Raw genomic sequence first — 20943 nt, 5'->3', positions numbered from 1 at the left:
AAAAATATTTCACACCATAAGCAATTAAGGGATTCTGGACTCCATCAAAAACAAGTGATCAAAGTGATTCAGCAACAAGAAAAGGTGGGTGCTGTGCTGAACATCATACACATCAGCAGGAGGGGAGTCCTTGGGGCTGTGAAAGTCAAAGGCTGTGACCATAAGATGGTGGAATTCAGGATCCTGAAAAGAGTGAATATTAAAGGTCAAAACATTCAAGCTCAGCTTAAATGGTGTTATCAGTAACATGATCTAATTGCCAATGTCCCTGTCCATTGCAGGGGGGTTTGTATTGGGTTTTCATTGGGGGTCTCTTCCTACCCCAATCATTCTGATATTTGATTCCATGGAAGACCAGTGGAGACAGGCTACTTTTGGCTGTGCCCAATGACAGAATAAGAAGCAATGGGCACAAAATCAAACACAAATGAGATTTCTCCTCAACATCGTGAAACACTTTCTCTCTCTATAGGGTAACCAAATACAGGAGGAGGCTAGCCAGAGAAGTTGTGAGTCTCTATCCTTAGAGATATTCCAAAGTTATGGTCCTGAGCTACTGGCTCTAGGTGGCCCTGCTGGAGTGGGAAGGTTGGATCACACGACCTTCAGAGGTTCCTCCCATCTCCCAACATTTCATGATTCTGTAACTGCAGCAGCTGTAATTATTTCCTTTTTTTCAGAAGATTACTTTTTTCAGAAAATTTATTTGTGAGTTAGTAAAGGTAATTTAATAGAAATGGATTGTTGTTGTCATTTACAAGCAACACACAGCAGTAATTTTGCAAGCAGGTACAGCAATTTTGCTTCACATGTGTATGCAGCAAGCAGCAAAGATGCAACCAAATATGGAATGAGAAAGACTTTTCCATTTATGGCTTGCTATTTATACTGAGTTATTTCAAAATTCTAAATTCAAGCTTAATATGTAAGGTATTTTAAATAATTGATAATGTGCTTAAATAATTAAACACTGGAAAGATACTTTTTCAAAGAGAGGGTGCATCTATTTACATTCCACAGTGCTTGAGAAAAGATGGTGGTTGCCTTTGAATTACTAGAGTAATTGTCTCTGGTGACATGCAGAGAAGCTTCACAAAAGCAAATAGCATTAAAAGGTGCCTTCCACTGATTCAGTGTGAGTGAATAACATGGATAACCATGTCAGAAAGAGTTTATATATATATATATATATTAGGGCATAGCCACTACAGATGCGTCTCTCTTCTTAGTCTGCTGGTGGGGCAAAGAATTAGCCATGGAGGAGAGGGAAGAGTGGAAGCCTTGTCTCACTTTACTCTGCCCCCTCCTCAGCTTGGAAACGGTCCTGCTCATAAATGCTTTTCCTGTTTTTCAGGTTCTGCAGTTGATGGCAAGGAGCTCTCAGGGGGAGCTTACAGCTTTGATGGTATTTGGGCTGCTCTGGGTTCCCTGGGGAGATGTAGCTGGGCACTCAGTGCTGGTGCCCAGAAGAAAACAAAATACAGAATTTCACTTTGCATGTAGGAAGACTCTTGAATCTTGAAATCTGATTTCTCAGCAGGTAACTTTTTCAATATCAAAAGGACAAATAGGATGGGGGTGTTTTAAGGCATAAGGGTTTATGATGAGAGATTTGTTATCTCACGCAATCCTTGCCACAGCACAGTGAAAATAATGTCTCTTAAAATTCATCTTACACTAGTCATTTATACACTAATTTCTTCCACCCAACGGAATGCATCTGATAAACTACTACATTCACTGTAACTGAAGCAAAGATTGTCTTCAAATTCCTATTTCATTCAAGAAAATTAGGAAATAGAAGGTCTGTGTAAGGCAGCTTTGATTAAGTCAGATGTTTGTAACCCTGTTACATTTTCAAGTTTCTATTAGTGCTGCACCATAGGATGAACTAATGCAGTCTGCATGTAAAGTAACATTAAGCTCAGAAATAAGTTTCCCCAGTTCAGGGCATGCATGTATTAAGCACCTGAACATTTTGATTATTTACTGGTTCCCTAAAGACCTGTTCAGGTAAAGAGCACACCAAAATGTTTTTCATTTCACCCATGATATGTGAAAACATAGATATATTCTCCTTTAGGCTAATTTTTATTCTGTTCTGAGAGTTTATTTCTGGAGCTGTCAGAGTTAATTGTCTATATCCCTCATTGTTCACTATTTTCAGAAGTAGATCTGAATTAATTCACGTAAATAAAAGAGCATGCAGACTGATTTTTACCTGATAATAATTTCCTATTTTAGTGATGCTTCTCTTCATATCAGATGGATTTTCATTAAGAAATTGTTACAAATTTTAAGAAAGTATCTTATTTTTCACTATAGTAAAGCTTAGCAGGATTAAGACTTTTTTATTTTACATTTTCTCATAGTATTCTAAAATATATTCAGTTTGTACTAGCTATTCACTCAGCCATAACAGCAGGCAATTCACATATAAGCTTTTGTTAATTACTTTGGATTGCCTTGGTTCTCAGTTTTGTTCACTGTGTGGTTCGCTATATGCTGGCAATAACATTTAGCAAGATGAGCCAGAAGTACAGATTCATAGAAAATAAAAAGTAAAGTTACATTCTTCATCTAAAGCAAAACGAAAACAAAACAAAACCCCGAGGAAAAGAAAAAAAAAAAAAAAAACCAACGAAAGAATTTAATGGGGTTATATGGAATTCAGTTGTTTCAGATGTTTGTGTTGCTCTTCTGATGTTGAATGGTGGCTCTGTCCTGAGGAGGCATCAGTCCAGTACTCCCAAGGAGTTTCAAAACTAATCCGATCTTACTGGAAGTTTCTTTTACCACATTTCCCATAATTTGAAACATCCACTTCTGCATAATGGGTCCATGCTTGTGATTTACTGTAGCCTTAAAGACACAGTTGAATTTTGTAGGGAGTACATTACCAGTTATCTTAGCATCAGACATGTTTCATACAAATATATGATTTGCTGTCTTTGATTGTGTGTTTTACAAGCAAGATGAAGATGACTGTTTAAAAAGAATGATCAGCTGCATTTTTCATCTTAAATCAGCTGGATTCCTTACAATGACAATAAAGGCTGTGTGGAAGGTGTTGGACCTTGACTGTTGACCTGATACAAGGATGATATGTATGTTTTTAATCATCACTTGTCTTCTCCAGATGAATAGACTCTAAACTGATGTGTCAATATTATGTGCGATAAGGGCAGAATTGACTCTACCTTCCTTTAGAGTCTTACACGCCAAACAAATAAACCACTTGATTTTGTCACTATTTTAGGCAGTAACCTTATATTCTTTGTCCATGCAAATAAAAATTCAAATCTACTTCTGTCCATTAGGACAATTACAGTGGCAACTTGGAAGTCTGAAAAATTCCTGGTAATTGGAAAAGAAGGGGATCCTTCTCAAAGTCAGATAGGCAATGGAAGGCAACTTCCGCGCCCTTTACCTAAAAATATTAATGAAATTGTCTCACAAGGAGAGGTGAGAGTGATGGGAGAAAAAGGTCCTCATAGTTTATAGGAATTATTTTGAAGCTTGAAAAAGATAGCCCCTGTTATGCCCTACCCCAGCACTCATGCTCTTGTTGAAAACTAAATTAGGATACAACACACAATTTCTGCAAGGTGCTGTTGGATGCAATTCACAACAGTCTAGAAACACCCCATAAATCCTGCCATTAAAGCCAGCTGGGATGTATTAGACCAGCAGTTGTGAATGACAATTCACCTTCAGTATGGATAAAAAGGAATTGTTGAGATTGTCTACAGGGTGTGCCTACATAAATCTAAACCTGTATGAAATCTCTCTGTCCTATCTCTTTTCCATTTTCCATCTCAATAATACTGAAGTACTGAAAAATGGGTTGTGTAAAAAAAGACAAAAATAGGGGTGGGGAAGGGACAAAAATCCCCAAAAAAACAAAATAGAAAGGGTCATACAGAAAAAAACTGCTCTGGACATTCTATCCCTACTCTATATTCCATATTTTTCTGTCTAAACTTAGTCAGACATGCCAGAATATATTGTGGCAACATAAATGTTGTCTGTAAAGACATGTTCCTATAAAACAAATAAATTCACATTGTTATTTGTTATTTCTAGATCAAAAATTTAGACCTTTTTGTGATTTTCAACTGCATAAAATGCTGTTGAAAGGAGATTGGCTTTCATCAATGTGCATTTACAACCAAATATAAAGCTGGTTTACTGAACCTCTAAGATCTGCACCATTTCAGCAGATGGTCTCTTGTATGACGTTTTTCCCAGGAGAGTCCAGGTGCATTCTACTATAGTGTATAGTATCAAATGAACAACTGCTTTCATGGCTGAGTAAGTACTTTCTAAAAAGAAAGACTGCTTTTCTCACAGATCTGATCTGTGTTTGTGAAATATGACACTACTATCAATTTCAGAACAGAGAAAAACCCACAGAAGCACATGAACTCAAACATGATAAACAGCAGATCTTAATCCTAATCCTATTCCCAATCAGTAAAGCACTTCTGACCTGAAGTTGAACTGAGATTTTCAATTGAGGCAGAAAACCCCATTTCCTCATTTCTATTAGTTTCTTCTAGAGAAAGGCTGTCTAGAAGGGTTTTTCTACCACCCATGATAACTACTATTGGGAAATACAGGCTACAAATCTGTAAAGTCGGAGTGGGAATTTCAATGCCATGCTGTGTGTTTTGGCAAGGAGAGAGGATGTGTTTGGAGAGGTAAGGTGAAGCAATTAATGTAAATCAGCAGTTCTGGCATAACTGGGAAAGAGGTGTTATAGAACCTCTCCACTCCATTGGTGATGACTTAGGGTGTTTCCAGAATTTCTTCACAAGGCAGCATGTATATATTTAAATGTATATATAAATACATATATGTATATGAAAAGCTTGTCCTGGCACACATGCTGTCAAACTTCCCAGGTAAGGGACATTTTAACTATCAAAAAAAAAAAAAAAAAGTGTTACTGTTACTGCCATAATATCTGAGTAAGGGCTAATGGATGTGTTATGAAGTAACCATGCTAGCACTTAAAAAAACGAGTAACTACCAGAGATGTGAAGATAGGTTCTTTTTTCAAATTCATTATTGCTTTTTATCCGTGGACATAGCTGCATTTGTGAAGAAACTTGCCAGATTTACAGCGAAGGGTGTTCTTAAAGTGCTACAGTACAGGCACACCATCTCTAAAACAACTGCAGGTCTGTGAAGGTGGAAATCTGGGTTGGGCTGTGGATGCTCTGTTGCGACTGAAATAGCCAAGCAGATTGCCTCCAGTTACACAGAGAACAGGTCTGCTGATTGGTATGGGGAAGCACAGCCCAGAGCAAACTGAAAAGAGGGAAAGAAAAAATTGCCATCTGGAGACTGAGCAGCCTATCAGATAAGTGGAGAGCTATTGAGCAATACGGAGAGCTCTTGTAAAATTACCCCGCTTGGAAATCCGACTGAATAGCTAAATTCTCCCTTGTTCCTGTTCAGACATGCTGAGCAGTTAGTGGTTTTAGAGATCTACAAAAGGCTTGTTTCTTTTGTTCTTGGTTTGTTCCTTATGTTTAAACCAAACAATACTTAGCTTTGAAAAAGTTGATTAATTACAGCTGTTAAATACCATGTATTGAAGAAAGAAATACACCAAAGAACAGCTGAATAGTACATTTCAAGGGAGAGGCTGACAAAATGGTACTCAGAAAGATCAGCAAGGGTCAAAGATGTAGCTAGGGCAGCTGGTGAGCAACTAAATCTTTTCAGTAAGACTCAGAGTAAAACAAGGACTCTTGCTAGCAAAAAAATCCCAAATCATTTTCTTTTCATATCTTGTATTTTCCTTCTTTTTGTTTATTTTTTTAAGTGACACAGAATTGTGCATGCAATTGACTATGTGAAAGATGTATAACCATATCCCTTCTCAAATCCAGCGAGGCTAACTGGAGCAGACTCAGAGTGCACCCCAAGTGAAACCATTAACTCCAACTTGTTGTAAAAAGCCTGCTGTAAACACAAAATCTTTCCTAGAGCTGAAGATGCCACACAGAGGCAGTTTTGCTAAGCCAGTGAGCTCCTGGAACCACTTTTCTGTATGTTCTATTTTCTGAAAAAAGTTTCACCAGCAGTTTTCATCTGGGCTAAGCAGTGAACTCCACCAAGGAGGAGCCCTCTGAAGAAGACTGAAGCTGTTTCCCTAGGGAGCTCTGTGGGCAGAGGGGAAGACCCTTATTTCCTTCAGAGCTAATGTAACTGTGATTTTGCCCATTTGTGTCTGAGTATGCAGAATCCAAATGTTTGCCCTTTGAAAACAAGCTCCCTTGTATTGAAATCTATTTATGGTTCCTACATAAATAATATGAAGCCTCTTTACTTATAGATGACTCACAGTTATGTGCTGTAAATTGCATTTCTGTGATGATAAAGTGAGTTTGTAGCTGTTGGCATACTGCAGAAAAGCTGTTTTATTAAAAAAAAAAATCTAAAATTGCAAATGTTCTGGATTGACTTCATCCTTTTTACCTTTGATTTATTTGGAAAATGAAATAATGAACTATGAACCTTTTAGCTAACTAATTTTGCCTCAGGAATTATTCTGTCCATCATAAATTAGTGTTGTTTTACTTCAGGCACAAATACAGTTCTATCCATTTCAGCCTGTTTTATTGTCATCCTTCACTACAAAAGAAAACAACACCGAGAATTTCTAGGTTTTACTCACTGCTCCTTCAGTCAATTTTGCTTTTCTTGTTGCCCACAATGCTTGCTCTCAAATCAGCAATTGTGTTGATTTATTGACAAACCACAGTTTACAGTAAATGTCATCCTAGGGTAACATTATCTGAAGCAGAGGTACTGAGTGACTGAGTAGGAGTTGTCACAATGGATTATTCATACCATACTTTCCAAAATCTGCACGCATCTTGAAAAGACCAAATCAACGAGGAAGATGTTAATATTTTTTTCCAGATATTTTCCAGATATTTATCTAGCTGTCATCTAGACTGAAAAGAAGTAAATTAGAAAGGTTAACGACACTGTAAATTAATATTTTTCTGCACAGAATGCCTTCAGAATTAGACAAACAAAAATGTGATCTTCACAATTGTTCTTTTTAACATTTATTCTATCCAAATCTGTCCTTGCATATGCTTGTGCAATTTTATTATATTGTTTTTTTTTGGTAATTGAAACATCTAATGTGGATTAGGTCCTGCTTCTGCGTGAGTCCAGATAGTCACACCAACACCAATCTGCCTAAGCTTCAAATTTCCATGTGTTACTTTCAAATATTGACACATTTATACACCCATGCAAGCAAGGAAGTAAGAGTTCCTTAACCCTTAGCACAAGTTATTGCTTTTCTTTATCCTAACAAAAAAAAAAAAAAAAAAAAAAAAAAAAAAAAAAAAAAAAAAAAAAAAAACCTCATGCCTGATAACTGGATTTTGCTCCTCAGCTGTTTCTTGACTGTTTTTAACTGCAAATGCATCTGAGACAGAGTGCAGCATGAGCTTGTTTTGTAAACCAAGCAACCTTTCGTCTAACCATGGCAGTTATATGAGAGGAATTTTAAACAAAAGCATTTCCAGCAGCTAGATAAGCAAGTGTCTTGCTGAGAAAGATGGAAGGCTAATGGTAATTCTTCTGCCAGAAAGCATTAGAAAATAAGACCTGTCATCTAGAAAATGACAAAGCCATTTCTAGTCCCTGTAGAGTAGCACTCTATCTTTTGCTGAACAAATATGCTGTTAAAGGTGTTGGCCTGCAAACCAAACTCAGAAAAATGTCACACTGGTATCAGAGTGGAACTATTAATCTGTGTTTGAAATGTATTATAATTACTAAATTGTTTGCTTGAGGAGCAAGGCTTCCTAGAAGCACTCTTCTTAAAGAGATAGACAAAACACAAAATTGCTATAAACAAAATGCTTCTTTTCCAAGGAGCTTGTGAACAAAAGCATTATAAGGTGGCCAGGGGGGCTGAAGAATTTTGGCCTGGTGTTGATTAGATCAGTGGCAGAACCAGAGATAAAGCATAAATTTCTCTAGTTCCCAATCTAGTGACCTGTTCACTTGACCACAGAGGCTGATAAGTGGTGACAGTCCCATGCAAAATTGTTTGAAACACCCTCTGTATTTCCTCTGAATCTTTCTCTGGTACAGAATTTTACCCCTGAATATCTGTATGCATCTGGCTTGGAAAGACTTTACCACTGCCCTTCTAACAGCACTTTTTTTCCTCTCTCATTTACCTGCCAAGCTGGTTATTAAACAGAATGTTGTATGTAGCCAGTCTAAGAGATTAGCTGCCTATGTGGGGTTTTTTTAAGTGACTCCCCTGCTCCTTCCTCCCATCTTTTGGTCAAAAATATAGTTTCTATCTGATTACAACTGGTCTCTGCTCAGCCTTTTGTACAGGGCTGATTTAGATTTTCCAGTTCAGTCACAGCAGGAAAGATAAACCCTGAACCACATGATGATGTTGGCAGTGTCAGACAGTGGAAATGAAGTCTCCAGGGGATACCAATTGACATTTCAACACTTTGCCTGCCAAAGAACAGGCTTGCACACATTAAAAAAAAAGTTACAGAGCAGAAAAAAAAAAAATTAAAAGTCTTGAAAGTCGAAAGCACATTTATGTGTCTTCGCACAATGGATGGACATTGACCTTTCATACTTCCTGCCCTCCAAAAATATGACACTCTAAGTTCCTAGGAGTTATAAGTGACTCAGACATACTTTAAGTGGAGAGTTAAAATTAAATAGGGACTATGATTGTTTTTTTTCCAGTAGGAATTACTAGGATTCAGAGCTCCCTTACAAATTTAATTCTAGGGTGAGCTTTATGATGCAGTAGGCTTACATTTTTTTCTACGTTACACCCGGCTTATACCACCACAGCTTGATGGCCTCTGCTAGCTCTAATTCTCACAAGCAGCAAACAAGAATCTTCCTGAGTGTTTTTGACAGAGAGAGGCTTTTTCTCATCTGTCTCCTGCATTTTAATTTTTCTTCAAGCTTTAAGTTACATTTCTTTTTTTCCAATTAGAAACAAAAAAAAAAAGTGTGAGAAAACAGAAGAGCATATTCAAATCATACTAAAACCTCTGTTTGATTTCTCCCACCCCCTTTTCTATTTCTTCTTTCTTTTCAATGACATTTCCTATGATGAGCGCTCAGAAAGAATAGCTATTGCCTCTCTTGTCAGTTTTGTTTTGTCAGCTCTGAATGCTGGGTCTTGCTTTGCCATTTTCAAGGTCTCTTTCAATCCCTTGAACACAGCTGGTGCTTCAATCAAGAGCTCACACCGTGAAGAAGCTGGCAGTTGATCCCCAACCAACTATGTGGAAGATACATAATATATTTCACAGTACACAGTGGAATACCCTTTTCATTTCATCATTGAGAGAGTCTGCTTCACTCAGGAGTTCTTCTATACAGAAATATTAATAATGTCCCATTCTCCTCAGGGATGTGAACATTTGAGGGTTGAACTTCAGTGACCCCTACTTGTCAGGTTGATGTGACTTTAACAAATTCAGTAAAGGAAGCCCTTTTGAGCCTCAGTTTATGGTTTTGTTAACTTCACATTTGAGAATGGATTTTTTTAATCACCTCTTGGAAGAAGTTGTGGGAATTGAAGGGTGTGAAGAAAACCTGTGTATGCCCAAACATCACAGAATTGCATAATTGAACTGTCCTATTGAAATAATGCTAAAAGAAATGAATCATCTCAACTTTGTTTTTAATAATTATATTTTGGTTACCAAAAACACAGTTGAGAATTCTCGCTTTAGCTTTTATTAATAGTTTACTCTTCAGCGTATTAGTTCATGCCATTAGAAATTGTCACAGACAATCCCCCCTAGTTAAAGTAAGAATTGTAATGCAAGTACAAAACTAGGAATATTGTGGGATTTTTTGCACCAAATCCTCCCTTCAGAAGGTAAAAATTGGCTGCAGGTGAAGCACAGTTAGCAGGACTCACAGCAAGCAAGGCTTTTGCGCAAGGACGGCTCAGGAACAAGTGCCTTTTGCAAACCACTGTTTTGATTATGGGATAAGGGATTGCAAAGGCCAGCGTGTGCACAGGAAACCTGGCAGGTCTCTCTTCTTCTGAGCTAGAGAGCATCTCCGTGTTACTCCTGCTTGCTGGGTTAGTCTGGTCCTGCTAAACACGTAATTGTCTATGACTGAGAGTCTTTAGTTCCTATTAGCCTTGTTGAACCTTATTGCATAGCATTCAAGCAAGAGAATTCATTCAGCTCTGTTTTCTTCTTATGCAGTGAGTTAAAGGAGTTTCACTAAGCACTTTCTTTCCTGATTTGCACATACAATCAAAAGTGATGTGCTTATTAGCATATTTGCTTTTAAAATGCACACACTTTAAAAGTAAGTTGGAATATGGTCCCAAAAGAGAAACATTCACACTCTTTTAACATAGGGTATAAGTATTCATTGTTATAATTCTTTATTTTAGGGTAGGGGAAAACAAAGACACTGGGTGCCCTTAGAATTTAAAAGAATATATTGAAAAGAAAAAATCCATCCAAGTGTGAAAAATCTGAAGCCTGTTTTGGAATGAGTTTGGGGAACACTCTATTTTTGCTTCAAACACAGAAAACCTGCCAGATGGGATCCATTTCCGCAACATCCAAAGTCAGTGAAATACAATATTTACAGAAAACAGGTTACATTAGTGGTTTGATGTGCTTGGAGGACACTTTTTTCTTTCTTTAAATATTTTATATTTTCTCCATTTCTCCACTCCCTTGTTCCTTCGCATGAAATGACAACCGTGGCTAGTTTAGCAAGTTAAGATGTCAGTGTGGGTTTCCTTTACTACAAAGACATGCCACTGTTAGCAACTGATCTAACAACAGGCACACTGGCTTGATCGTTGAAAGCTGTTCAAGCTGTCCTTGGGCTCTTTCTTCTTCAGCTCTTCAGAGCAATCCTACCTTGTCTGGGGTAGGATTCTCTCCTTAGCTTAACACCTTGATGGTCATTGCAAACAAATTGCTTTTCTCTTAGCCAATTCAATTTCTAAATTTTCCCAATACTAGTTCCAAATATTAGTTCAACATTAGGTGAAGCGTTCTGCACACGTGTTACAAAGGCTTAAAATCAGCACTCTAGACAACACTTGTAAGGGTAAGATACACTATCACTGTAGTGAGATTTGGTCAGTCTGGGAATGCTTTCAATAAAGCTAATGAATTGATATGGATAATTTTGCAATTACTTGACCTGAGGGAAGAGAGTTCCCACCTCTAATTTCTCTAATTTTATTTTGAACATAACAATTCACCCTGTGTATTCAGTTATGTGTTTAATTAACACAGAAAAGATACACTATTTATATTGAAACAGTTTTATATGCTTGCATGAAACAAATATTTTGGTTGCTACAGAAATTTGTGGTGAATCATAATAAATTAAGATAAATGGTCCACTTTTTCTAATTCTGTACACACAGCTGACACAAATGGAAAATTATGACTGAGTAGGAATTGCTGATGCCTCATTTCCAGGCATTTTAAACTTCAGTTTTTAAACAGCCAATAGCTGAAACACCTTATCTTAAAAATAATAGCTTTCCTAAGAATTTAATTAGGTCGTCTACAGGGGTTATCTTTGGCACTCCGAAATTAGCTTTGTTGCAGACACTTGGGAGGACAATTAGGACCCATCTTATTAGCACTGAAGGTTAAAACTCCAGTACTGTCTTGTATCAGGACATAATCTTTCATGCTTCACAGCTTTAGCTCTCACAAGGAGTTGCATTGGAAAGAGTAGAGGGGGGAAGTGAAAAGAGCAGACCTGAAACAGCTAAATAAATATCCAGTTTAAGGAAGAGCCTACAGACTTTTTATTCAATGAACCTAATAAATATGAGTTTAAAGAGGAAACAAGGTTGGCAGGAATTGGTGAGGTACAGTTAGATGCAGCAAATTCTCTTAATCAAATTCCTAAAACTATGTTCAAAGAAACACAGTATTTATCTGATATTGAAGTACTTTTTTTCTTAGGTGGAGGAATGTTAGCTATAAACTGCATTTAGAATTCTTGTGGTAATCAGATACATTAGCTCAGAATGAAATTGTTTCATTTTCGGTTTGGTTGGGAAATACCATGCTTTGGCAGCTGTACTGATATTAAGCAGGAAAATCATGAAAATGAGTTTGTGCTCACATGATAACTATGGCAAAAAATTCACATTTCATAATGCCTACTTTAAAATACACACTCTATTAAGCAGTTGTTGAACATGGCCTCTTTTTAGATTTAACATAATCAATTATTCGTAAAGATATTTACTTCAGGGAAATAACTATTTCATGAAGCTGCATTTTTCTGTGATAAAAGGAAGTTGTATCTCGTTTGCTGGCTATGCGCAGCCTTTTCATAGGAAGCCTTCCCACGTGCATTGTGCAATAACAAGTAAAATGACCCTCCAGGGTCATGGGATAACACTCATGCTTTGCCGCCTGCTATTTTTTTCTTGCCTTTTTTTTTTCTTTTTTTTTTTTAGTTGCACCTGCTGTGTGATTCTTAATATAAATAGGGACTCCTTGCAGCAAATCACAGATGTTTTACACACTGGAAAAACAGGCAGGAAGCAATCACCATAGGAAAAGCAGAGGTAGCGAGGAAGACAAAGGAGGGAAAAAACCCAACTTTGCTTTACATTTTCTTGGCATTTTCTCAGTGATCAGGCACTTTGCTGCTGTTAGATTATAAGAGCAAAGTCATTCTGCATGTGCTAAACAGAATTTTAACTAAAAACTTTCTCCCTGAAATCTAGACAATTGGGAATTGGGGATCTGGGAAGCCGGCAATATTTCCTTGGTTTTCTTTGTAATCTATAAATAAATAAAACATACAATAACACAATGAAATTTGCTCATATTTCTAATTTTTTGTGGTTCTTAAACCTGTTTTCATACAGTTTCATCTGATTTAATTATATATGTGTAGAATTTATAAACCCAGCAGGCTGTGGAAATTTATGTGAAAGGCAACTAACAGCTCTGTTGAGAAAGAGAAAATATTTTCTGAGATGTCTTTCCAGACATTACATTGCTTTTATTTTGTGTAAAACCTTCTCTTCTCCCTAGTCCCTTCATGCTCTTCCATACAAATGTATATTTCAGCTTTGGATATGGGATATTACTGAATAACAGCTCCAAGGCTAGAAGAAAGAAAGCTTGAATTAAAAGAAAAAAAGGATTTTAAAAATTTTGGCATTTATGATGTATTGAAAATTGCATACATGTGGATACATCTTCTGATACTATAGGACAGATCTCCTCATCAAATAGTTTTTCCCTTTATCAGAGGATCTTAGTAGTTTTATTAACTTTGTTTAGGAATTCCAGAGATTGATAATTATGAATAGAAAACCAAATACAACAGAAATAGCACATAAAACCAGCTCTTTTTTTGCTTTGTTTTTGTTTGTTTGTTTGTCGGGCTGGGTTTTTTTAATCAAGGGCTGCTTGTTTATTTGTTTGCAGGCTGGCCTTTTTCCTTCATATTCTAAACTTTGCGTTGTCTTTCAGAATTACTGAACCATAAATTCTGTGAATGTTTGCAGAGGGCTTGTACTATTCACATGGGGATCACGTGCCTTGGTCAAGCCATCAGGACACATTCCAAACACAGACATTGTCTCAGCCTCATTGTCTGGGGGTGCCCCAGGAGGCTGTGGGTGCAAGGCTGTGACTGCAGCCACCTCACAGCCGCGACCTCAAGGATGGGCCTGGAGGACCATTGCCTCTGCTCCAGCGAGCTCTTACCAGGAATGCCTTGTGACAGCACAAATCGCTGTTTGCTTGGAAGCAAACTGAGGAGCAAATACAAACCTCAGAATGGTTTAAGGACATGGACATATAATCAGGTTATCTCAGGTTTAGTAAAGAAAACATGCCAGAAGTACCTAATCTCAGTTCCCAAAGATCTGAAAGATGGGTTTACTTCAGTTTTTTCCCCTACACTGTTTACCATTTACTGTTTTGTAACTCTTCTATGACTGCTCCATATTCCTATGGCTAAGATTAAGAATGTGTTTTGCCTTAAGAAGGCCCTCAGGCAATATATGCTTTTCTTTTCCTTTGTCATGTCAGACATCAAACTGTGATGTGTCTGCTTGGCAGGCAGGACTGTTGAATCGTGCAAGGTAAGAGCATCATGGCAGGATAAAGTTAAACAATTTATGGCAGAAAGATATGGAAAGAAAATGGAAAATATGGAAAAAAGTTGCCACTGTTTTTTACTTTCAGTGTAGTTTCACACATTTAGACATATTTGACCACTCATGCCAGAGGAGTGCTCACCAGAAAATATGATATCTAATATGTTGCAGCTGTGTATAATGCTGTCTGTCTGAGATTTTTCTCAATCCATATTAGATTATTTGCATTGCTAATTTCATTCAAGGCAGAATTTGGAACTGGGTGCTTTGTACAGCAATAGATAACTATCTTCTGCAGGCTGATATAATTGACTGGCTGGCCATAGGGGTTTCTGACAGTAAAATGAGTGTGGTAAAATGAGTTTGTTTTCTGCAGAATGAGCAGCTTGAAAGAGAAAATCTGTGTAATGACCACTCAAGGGTCTTACCTGATCTACTAGGGGAGATGTACCTTCTCCAGGACCATTTAATAATGCCCTTCCCATCACACCATTCATTAGCCCTTTCACCAGCAAGGTATCTGTGCATCCAGTATCTGTGGGTGCAATTTGCTAAGAATGAAGATTATTACTCAGCAAAAACAAATATCTCTGTGAAGCAAATCTCCATCATCGTATTAGACAGTGTATTTACCTTTCGCACTGTCTGGTTTCTTCCTTCTCAGAATTCTCCCTGGATTTCTTCAGCAAAAACAAATCAGATTTCATCAAGTTTCCAAGAATTGAGTTAGTACACAGTTCTCAGTATTTGGAGAAAGTACTGAAAACATAAGGGCAAAATCAGAAAGCACTTTGCTCTAAGTAGCGGAAATGATGGCATTGAAAAGTTCTTCTGGGAAGGAGGTTTCAGGGAAAAAATGAAAATGTGACATCTTCGGCCACTTGCAATAGAGTACTCTCATAAAAGAAAATTACTGACTGTGCCTGTACAACTTGCTACATTTCCAAGAATACACACTCAAACCAGTCAAAAGCCCTTCTGTAAGGTTAAGGAGGCAGATGACTGTCTTCTTACTGACTTGCACAACTCTGGCATTTAACAACACATGTAACAATGAAATAAAACTTCTTCAGACTCAACAGCATATCTGCCAACATTTACCCATTGAACAGACGGGTTTCAGGTAAATAAAGGAAAGGGAGTAATGCCACTTTGAACAAAGAGTCCCAAAAGGAGGAAGCTTTAAATTTGTACAAAGTACTCTAAAACTTTTGCTTCATACAGAGGGCGCATGTCTTTGTCATATCCTTTAACACTGCTAATCTTGGGTAGGGAGTGTATAAACTGTATATCAAAAATATTGAATTATGCTTTGTTTGAGACTGTAATTTTTTTTATTTTAGTGTGGGAAAAGTATAAAAATGCTTTGATTAAAGATAATACTTGTCAGTACTCACATTTTAGTGAAATTTGATGTTGCAACTGAAGGGTTTTTTTCTGTATACCCTTTCTAGGCACCTTTTTGTGCAGTATGACTTTCCAATTTATTTCCCAACATTACCTAAGTATTTTAATATACTTTGTAAAAGTCTTACATTCTTATCAATTTTAAGTTAGAATTAGCTGGTTCTTGTGTGCTGGGAAGTGACAAAGAGTGGTTTTGTCAGACTGTGTCTGCACAACTGAAAGCAGGCAAAAAAGAAACCTTTCCAAACCAACTAGACCTGAACTTGGTCCAGACTAGAAGCTGTGTAACCGCATTAGCATGGCTCTGAGCCCAAGCTAATAAGCCCTACTAAGAGGCACTAAAGCAGTTACACAATTTTTAGATCAGAGCTGGCTCGTCTCCAGCTACCTTGGAGTGTAACCAGGATGATCTCAGGTTTGTCAGAAAAAGGCAGCATAGACAGAGACGCAGGCCCCCAAAACAAGCAGGCTCAACCTGTTCTCTAAATTAGGTCTGTAGCTTAAGGTAAGAAAGAGGGACAGAACAGGCATGTGTGAGAACAGCATAGTTTGGATGGGGATTTAGGGTAGGAAATAAAACAGTACTTGTACTGTACAGTTACTATTTATATAGTCACTATTCTTTCAACTTGTTCCATTAACAGATCAATTTGGCAGATGGTTTTTACATAACACTTGAAGAAGGGGCACAGAGGATATGCTCAAAAGACTTAGGCAAAGTTGGTAGAAAAATCCATGTTTAGTTCTTTCATTTTATTTTGTCATTTGTATAAAATACATATTTTTTATTTTTCAACTCTGTTCAAAGCCACTCTGCTTCATTGTCTCCTGTCACTTTTTCTGAAAGTCAAAATTCATTCCCATATTAAGTGCATCTATTTTTGTGGTTAGATCTTGGGATTAATTTCTGCTGTTTCATAAAATAACTTTTTGACAGCTTGCTTGCCTTTCTTGACTTCCTTTTTTATTTTTTTTTCCTATCTGGCAGAGAGACTCAATTTCTAGAGGCCTCCTTCTCTTTTTGATGTTTTTGGTATGGAGTGCTGCTAGAGACAGTCATCAGACCTAGAAACCCCTAAGTCTTGTGAGAGCTTATTATGAGTATGCCATCTCTAGACACCTGAATGATGATGTAGTGTTATTCAGATGGCCTCAGAATGGTTTTGGTAAGACTTGTTCTCTAGATATATACCAGCAGAGCATCAGGTTCCTGTGTTTGTCTGTCACTCAGTGTGACTTCTAATGTATTTTAATTTAAGTCCTATTCGGTCTTCTATAAAGCAAATTCTTTAATAACTTGTTCTTCACTTAAATCACATTAACAATATACCCCTAAAAGTATTCTCCTGAGTAGTTCCATTTTTTAAAAAGTGACAGTTTCTTTATAGAGAGGAAAGAGCATTTGAAATAATGTTGGGTATTTTGCCAAGTCTGTCAAAAGAGTAACACTTCCACTTTCTCAGCTCTGTCTCATTAAAATTGTATTCTAATTCTGTCTCAACTTGGTCTCCTTGCTTCATAAGTCATTGTCTGCTCATTACTTGTACTGTGAGAGATGAAATTTATTCAAACCTGATAGCAGGGATAAAGAATTGAAAGGCAGGCAGCTGGGAGAAATGAAATTAGCTTATTCTAATGCTTTTTTGACAGGATTTTTTTCATTGCCATGGGTTACTATAAGTGTCAGTTTGGATTTGTGGTACTGTCTTTGTTAGGTTTGTGGGAGATTTTTTAAAACAATCTTAACTGCTAAACTATGCTTTCCTTTGTCACATCCATTGAAATAATGTTCTGTGTTGATAACATGGTCCAATATTACTTGCTACAGTAGACTGTAATTGTTTTATCACTACAGTTGTCTAACAAAGATTAAATGTTTGCAATTGTTTTATAGTAGATTCTTCAGCCCAGTATTTAGATAAATAGGATAAATTCAGAAAGGTCTGGAAAAATGATAGACAATGCAATATAACTTACATGCAATTTAATGTGTAGTACAGAAGGGAGCTGAGTTTTCTAACCCAAATATTTTTTTCAAGCTTTGCATGTCAAAAGAATACACTTAGGAATTTCTAATTTTGAATATAGAAGAGTATTAGAAGCAAATTGACTTAAAGCACAGCACTTTTCCATTATAAGATTGAGTTGTTAAGAAATTATATGGTCTAATTACTGAACTTGATATTTTTGACTACTTGGATTATGAACAGATATTGTCATTAACTAGCTAATTAAATTGACTGCAATAACAAGCCATAATTTAGAAATATGTTCTAAATTAGTTTTATATGAAAGCAAAGTCTTTGTTGATCTGTGCATGTGATTAATGTCAAGTGTCATGAATTAGCTCAGGGATCTCTGGTGCAGGAAGGGCATCATAAAGAGAAGTATCTGTGCATTTGACAGAAACAGATGCAGTCAGAAGAGCGATTTATATTTGAATAAAAATTTGAATTAGAAAATGTTAATAAGTATGCATACATGTATTTGCTGGAAGCATACAACATAATGGCTCAGTACAGAGTGAATTATATTCTTCTCTCTATGGAGAACATTATTTCAACTCTGGTGCAAAGGATTCTCTTACCCCAGAATCTTCATGCTTACGTTATTTTAATACTCTGCTACTTAGAAGAAAAAAAGCATAGGAGTCTTAAACTTTACATACTACAAACATCTTTAAGAAGTTGGTTGATAATATCTAAAACAACCTGTTCATTAGGCATGGTGTTTTAAAAGTTTTTAAGGATTTAAACATGGAATTCCCTACGTATTTCATTTGGATTTGCAGTTCTGTCTTTGTTAGGTTTATTTATTGGTGCTTCCAAATGCACACAAACTTAAATGCTAAAATGTACTTTCCTCTAGCACATTATTTGAAGTAATGTTCAATACTGTGTTCAAAACATTCACTGGGAGTACCCCAAATGTACTTCCAAGCAGAAGGTCTTGACCAGGGTGCTCTGCGGAAAATATATGCTACAGCACCCACAAGCGAGATCAGTAAGTGTGGGCGTCTTTATTCTAAGTTTTCCTTTACTTTCCTGTGCAATATTCATGGCACACTGCTTCTGGAATTCTTGTTTCCTGTTTAGATGTTGGATTCTTTAGGTAAAATGATTGACACAGGGAAGTAATTGTAAAAACACAGAAGTTGCAGTCATAATAGCAGAAAAGAGAACGGTTATAGATCTTTGGGGGAAATACATTATAGATGTAACCATATAACAAGTCACCTGAACTGATTTCTAAACAATATTTGACACCAATGAGGTAACAGGAGATGAATCTCAGAGGACTGATGAGCTCAGTCTGCAGCAGTCCAAGCATCACCATTCTCAGAAATCTCAGCTAGGGACATTAAAATTGTCATCTCAGGTATCAGTCCTCCTTTTAGTAATAAAAATCCTGTAGAGAGACAAGGGAGTGGTAGAACTAGATTTTCTTTTTTAGCCACCTATCTTTGTAGAAATAGAGAGGTCCTTGGCCTCTAGTTTAAGATTTCTAGAGTTAATTAAGGCAGGGATTGATAGGCAGCTGTAAGCTTTCTCTTTCAAAGATAACCTTAAAATATTTTTAACAGAAAAATTGTAATTCTGAAAATCATTTTATATCATGCAGCTGTGTATGCTGACTATCACATACAATAATTCGGCCAGTGAATTATAAAGATAATCTTATTTATCTTGCACAGATGTACAAGAACCAGATTTTACATTTATGATTCAAATAAAATCTCAGTGAATAATTGATTCTTCAGTTTGATCATGAAAAGTCAAAACACATATATGTAGTCTTAACTGAAATGAATTAACTTTTTGTAGGAAACAATTTTCTGAAAAATGCTTGAGTTCAACAAAATGTTTTCTTCATCACATGGAAGCATCACTCCCACAGCTATCAGAGTGGACTATGCCTTGACCCTTCTTCAGACAAATAGACTAAATATCTCCACCATGATTCTTACAGATTCCCACTAGGAAGCTGCAACTCCTAAGTGCAGCTTTCTAAATGTGGTTTTTTAATATATTAGCCATCTTGGGGGATGGCTGCTGAAAAAAATGCAAATAAAACACTCCTATTTAAGAAGGGGAACATTAGGACAAGAATTAATTTGAAGAGCTTGCAAAGCTTTAGAACAAATTCTAGAGGAAGGAATAGATGGAAGGATAAAAAGTCAGAAAGAAGTAAATACAGCTGGCATTTTTAAGTTACTTCCTGCTGGATTAACAACTGTCTATGTTTAGAAAATTTTATGGATTACCAAAGGATAGATAATCTTACCTATCATGACTATTGGTTTCCCAAGGTGATATAGTCATCCAATACAAGTAATATGAGCAAGAACTGTAAACAGATTGATAAATTTGAAAGGAAGGAACCTAGAAAGAGTGCATAGCGGAAGGGTAGCTGGTGGGATTTAATGACCTAGGAGGAGATAACCTCCTTGCATATGTTCCTCAATGGAAGGATTTGAAATAAATTCTAGAGAGGTCTCTAATAAACTCTTGGAGAGTTTCATGAGTATTCATGGACCTGGAATTTTTCAGAGTACTTATTCAGACTAGCATTTGTGAGCAAGGGTAGCACAAGGCAAGCTCTTAAAGAAACTATGGAGAATTAAACAAGAACAAAAAAAAGTACCAGTAAAATAGGTAGGTGGATAGTAGCAAGGAGTGTCATGTCTGAATTGCTTCGGTATTCCATGTGTGGATATCTGTTCTTCTGACAAACTCCAAATACTTCTTGAACCTCTAGTACAATGTCATTGTACTATGTTCTAGTTGAGGGCGAGGGGGATGGCAATTGTTTATGATTGTGAACAACTATATAAATTGCAGACAGAAATCAGGAACTTCAAGAAGATGTATTACAGAAAATTTTAAGAAAATTGGACACATTTTCTAAAAATAGCCAACAAAGAAACTATTCAACATGATGCAGAAGAAAGAATTCTTGCATGGGTAAGACCAATAACTGACCAACAGCTTTTTGGTCACATTTTTAAAACTACCAATCCAATTGAAGTGTCAGGCAGCACCAAGTGATTTCTTATTTTTTCATGATCAAACCCGATACAAGTTTTCAGAATTGCAAAGAAAAACCCCCCAGGGTAGTTCATTTTGAGAAGGCCTGGATGGTACAAGTGCAGCTTCTAAAATTACTCAAAATAAACAGTGTATAGAAAACAACGAGTATTTCAGGTCATGCATAAATCAAGTTCAAGATATTTGAACTGAAGAGGAAAAGTTACTTCTTGCCAATAGACTCCTTACAGATGTTTTTATATAGTTCATTGAGTAGGCATGAAATAGCTTTTTCAATCACAATAAACTCCTATGAAATACCAGGTGAATTGTTTCATG

The sequence above is a fragment of the Ammospiza caudacuta genome, chromosome Z (assembly GCF_027887145.1).
Source record: "Ammospiza caudacuta isolate bAmmCau1 chromosome Z, bAmmCau1.pri, whole genome shotgun sequence".
Lineage (NCBI taxonomy): Eukaryota > Metazoa > Chordata > Aves > Passeriformes > Passerellidae > Ammospiza > Ammospiza caudacuta.
The sequence above is the reverse complement of the archived record's forward strand: the minus strand, read 5'-3'. Positions refer to the sequence as shown.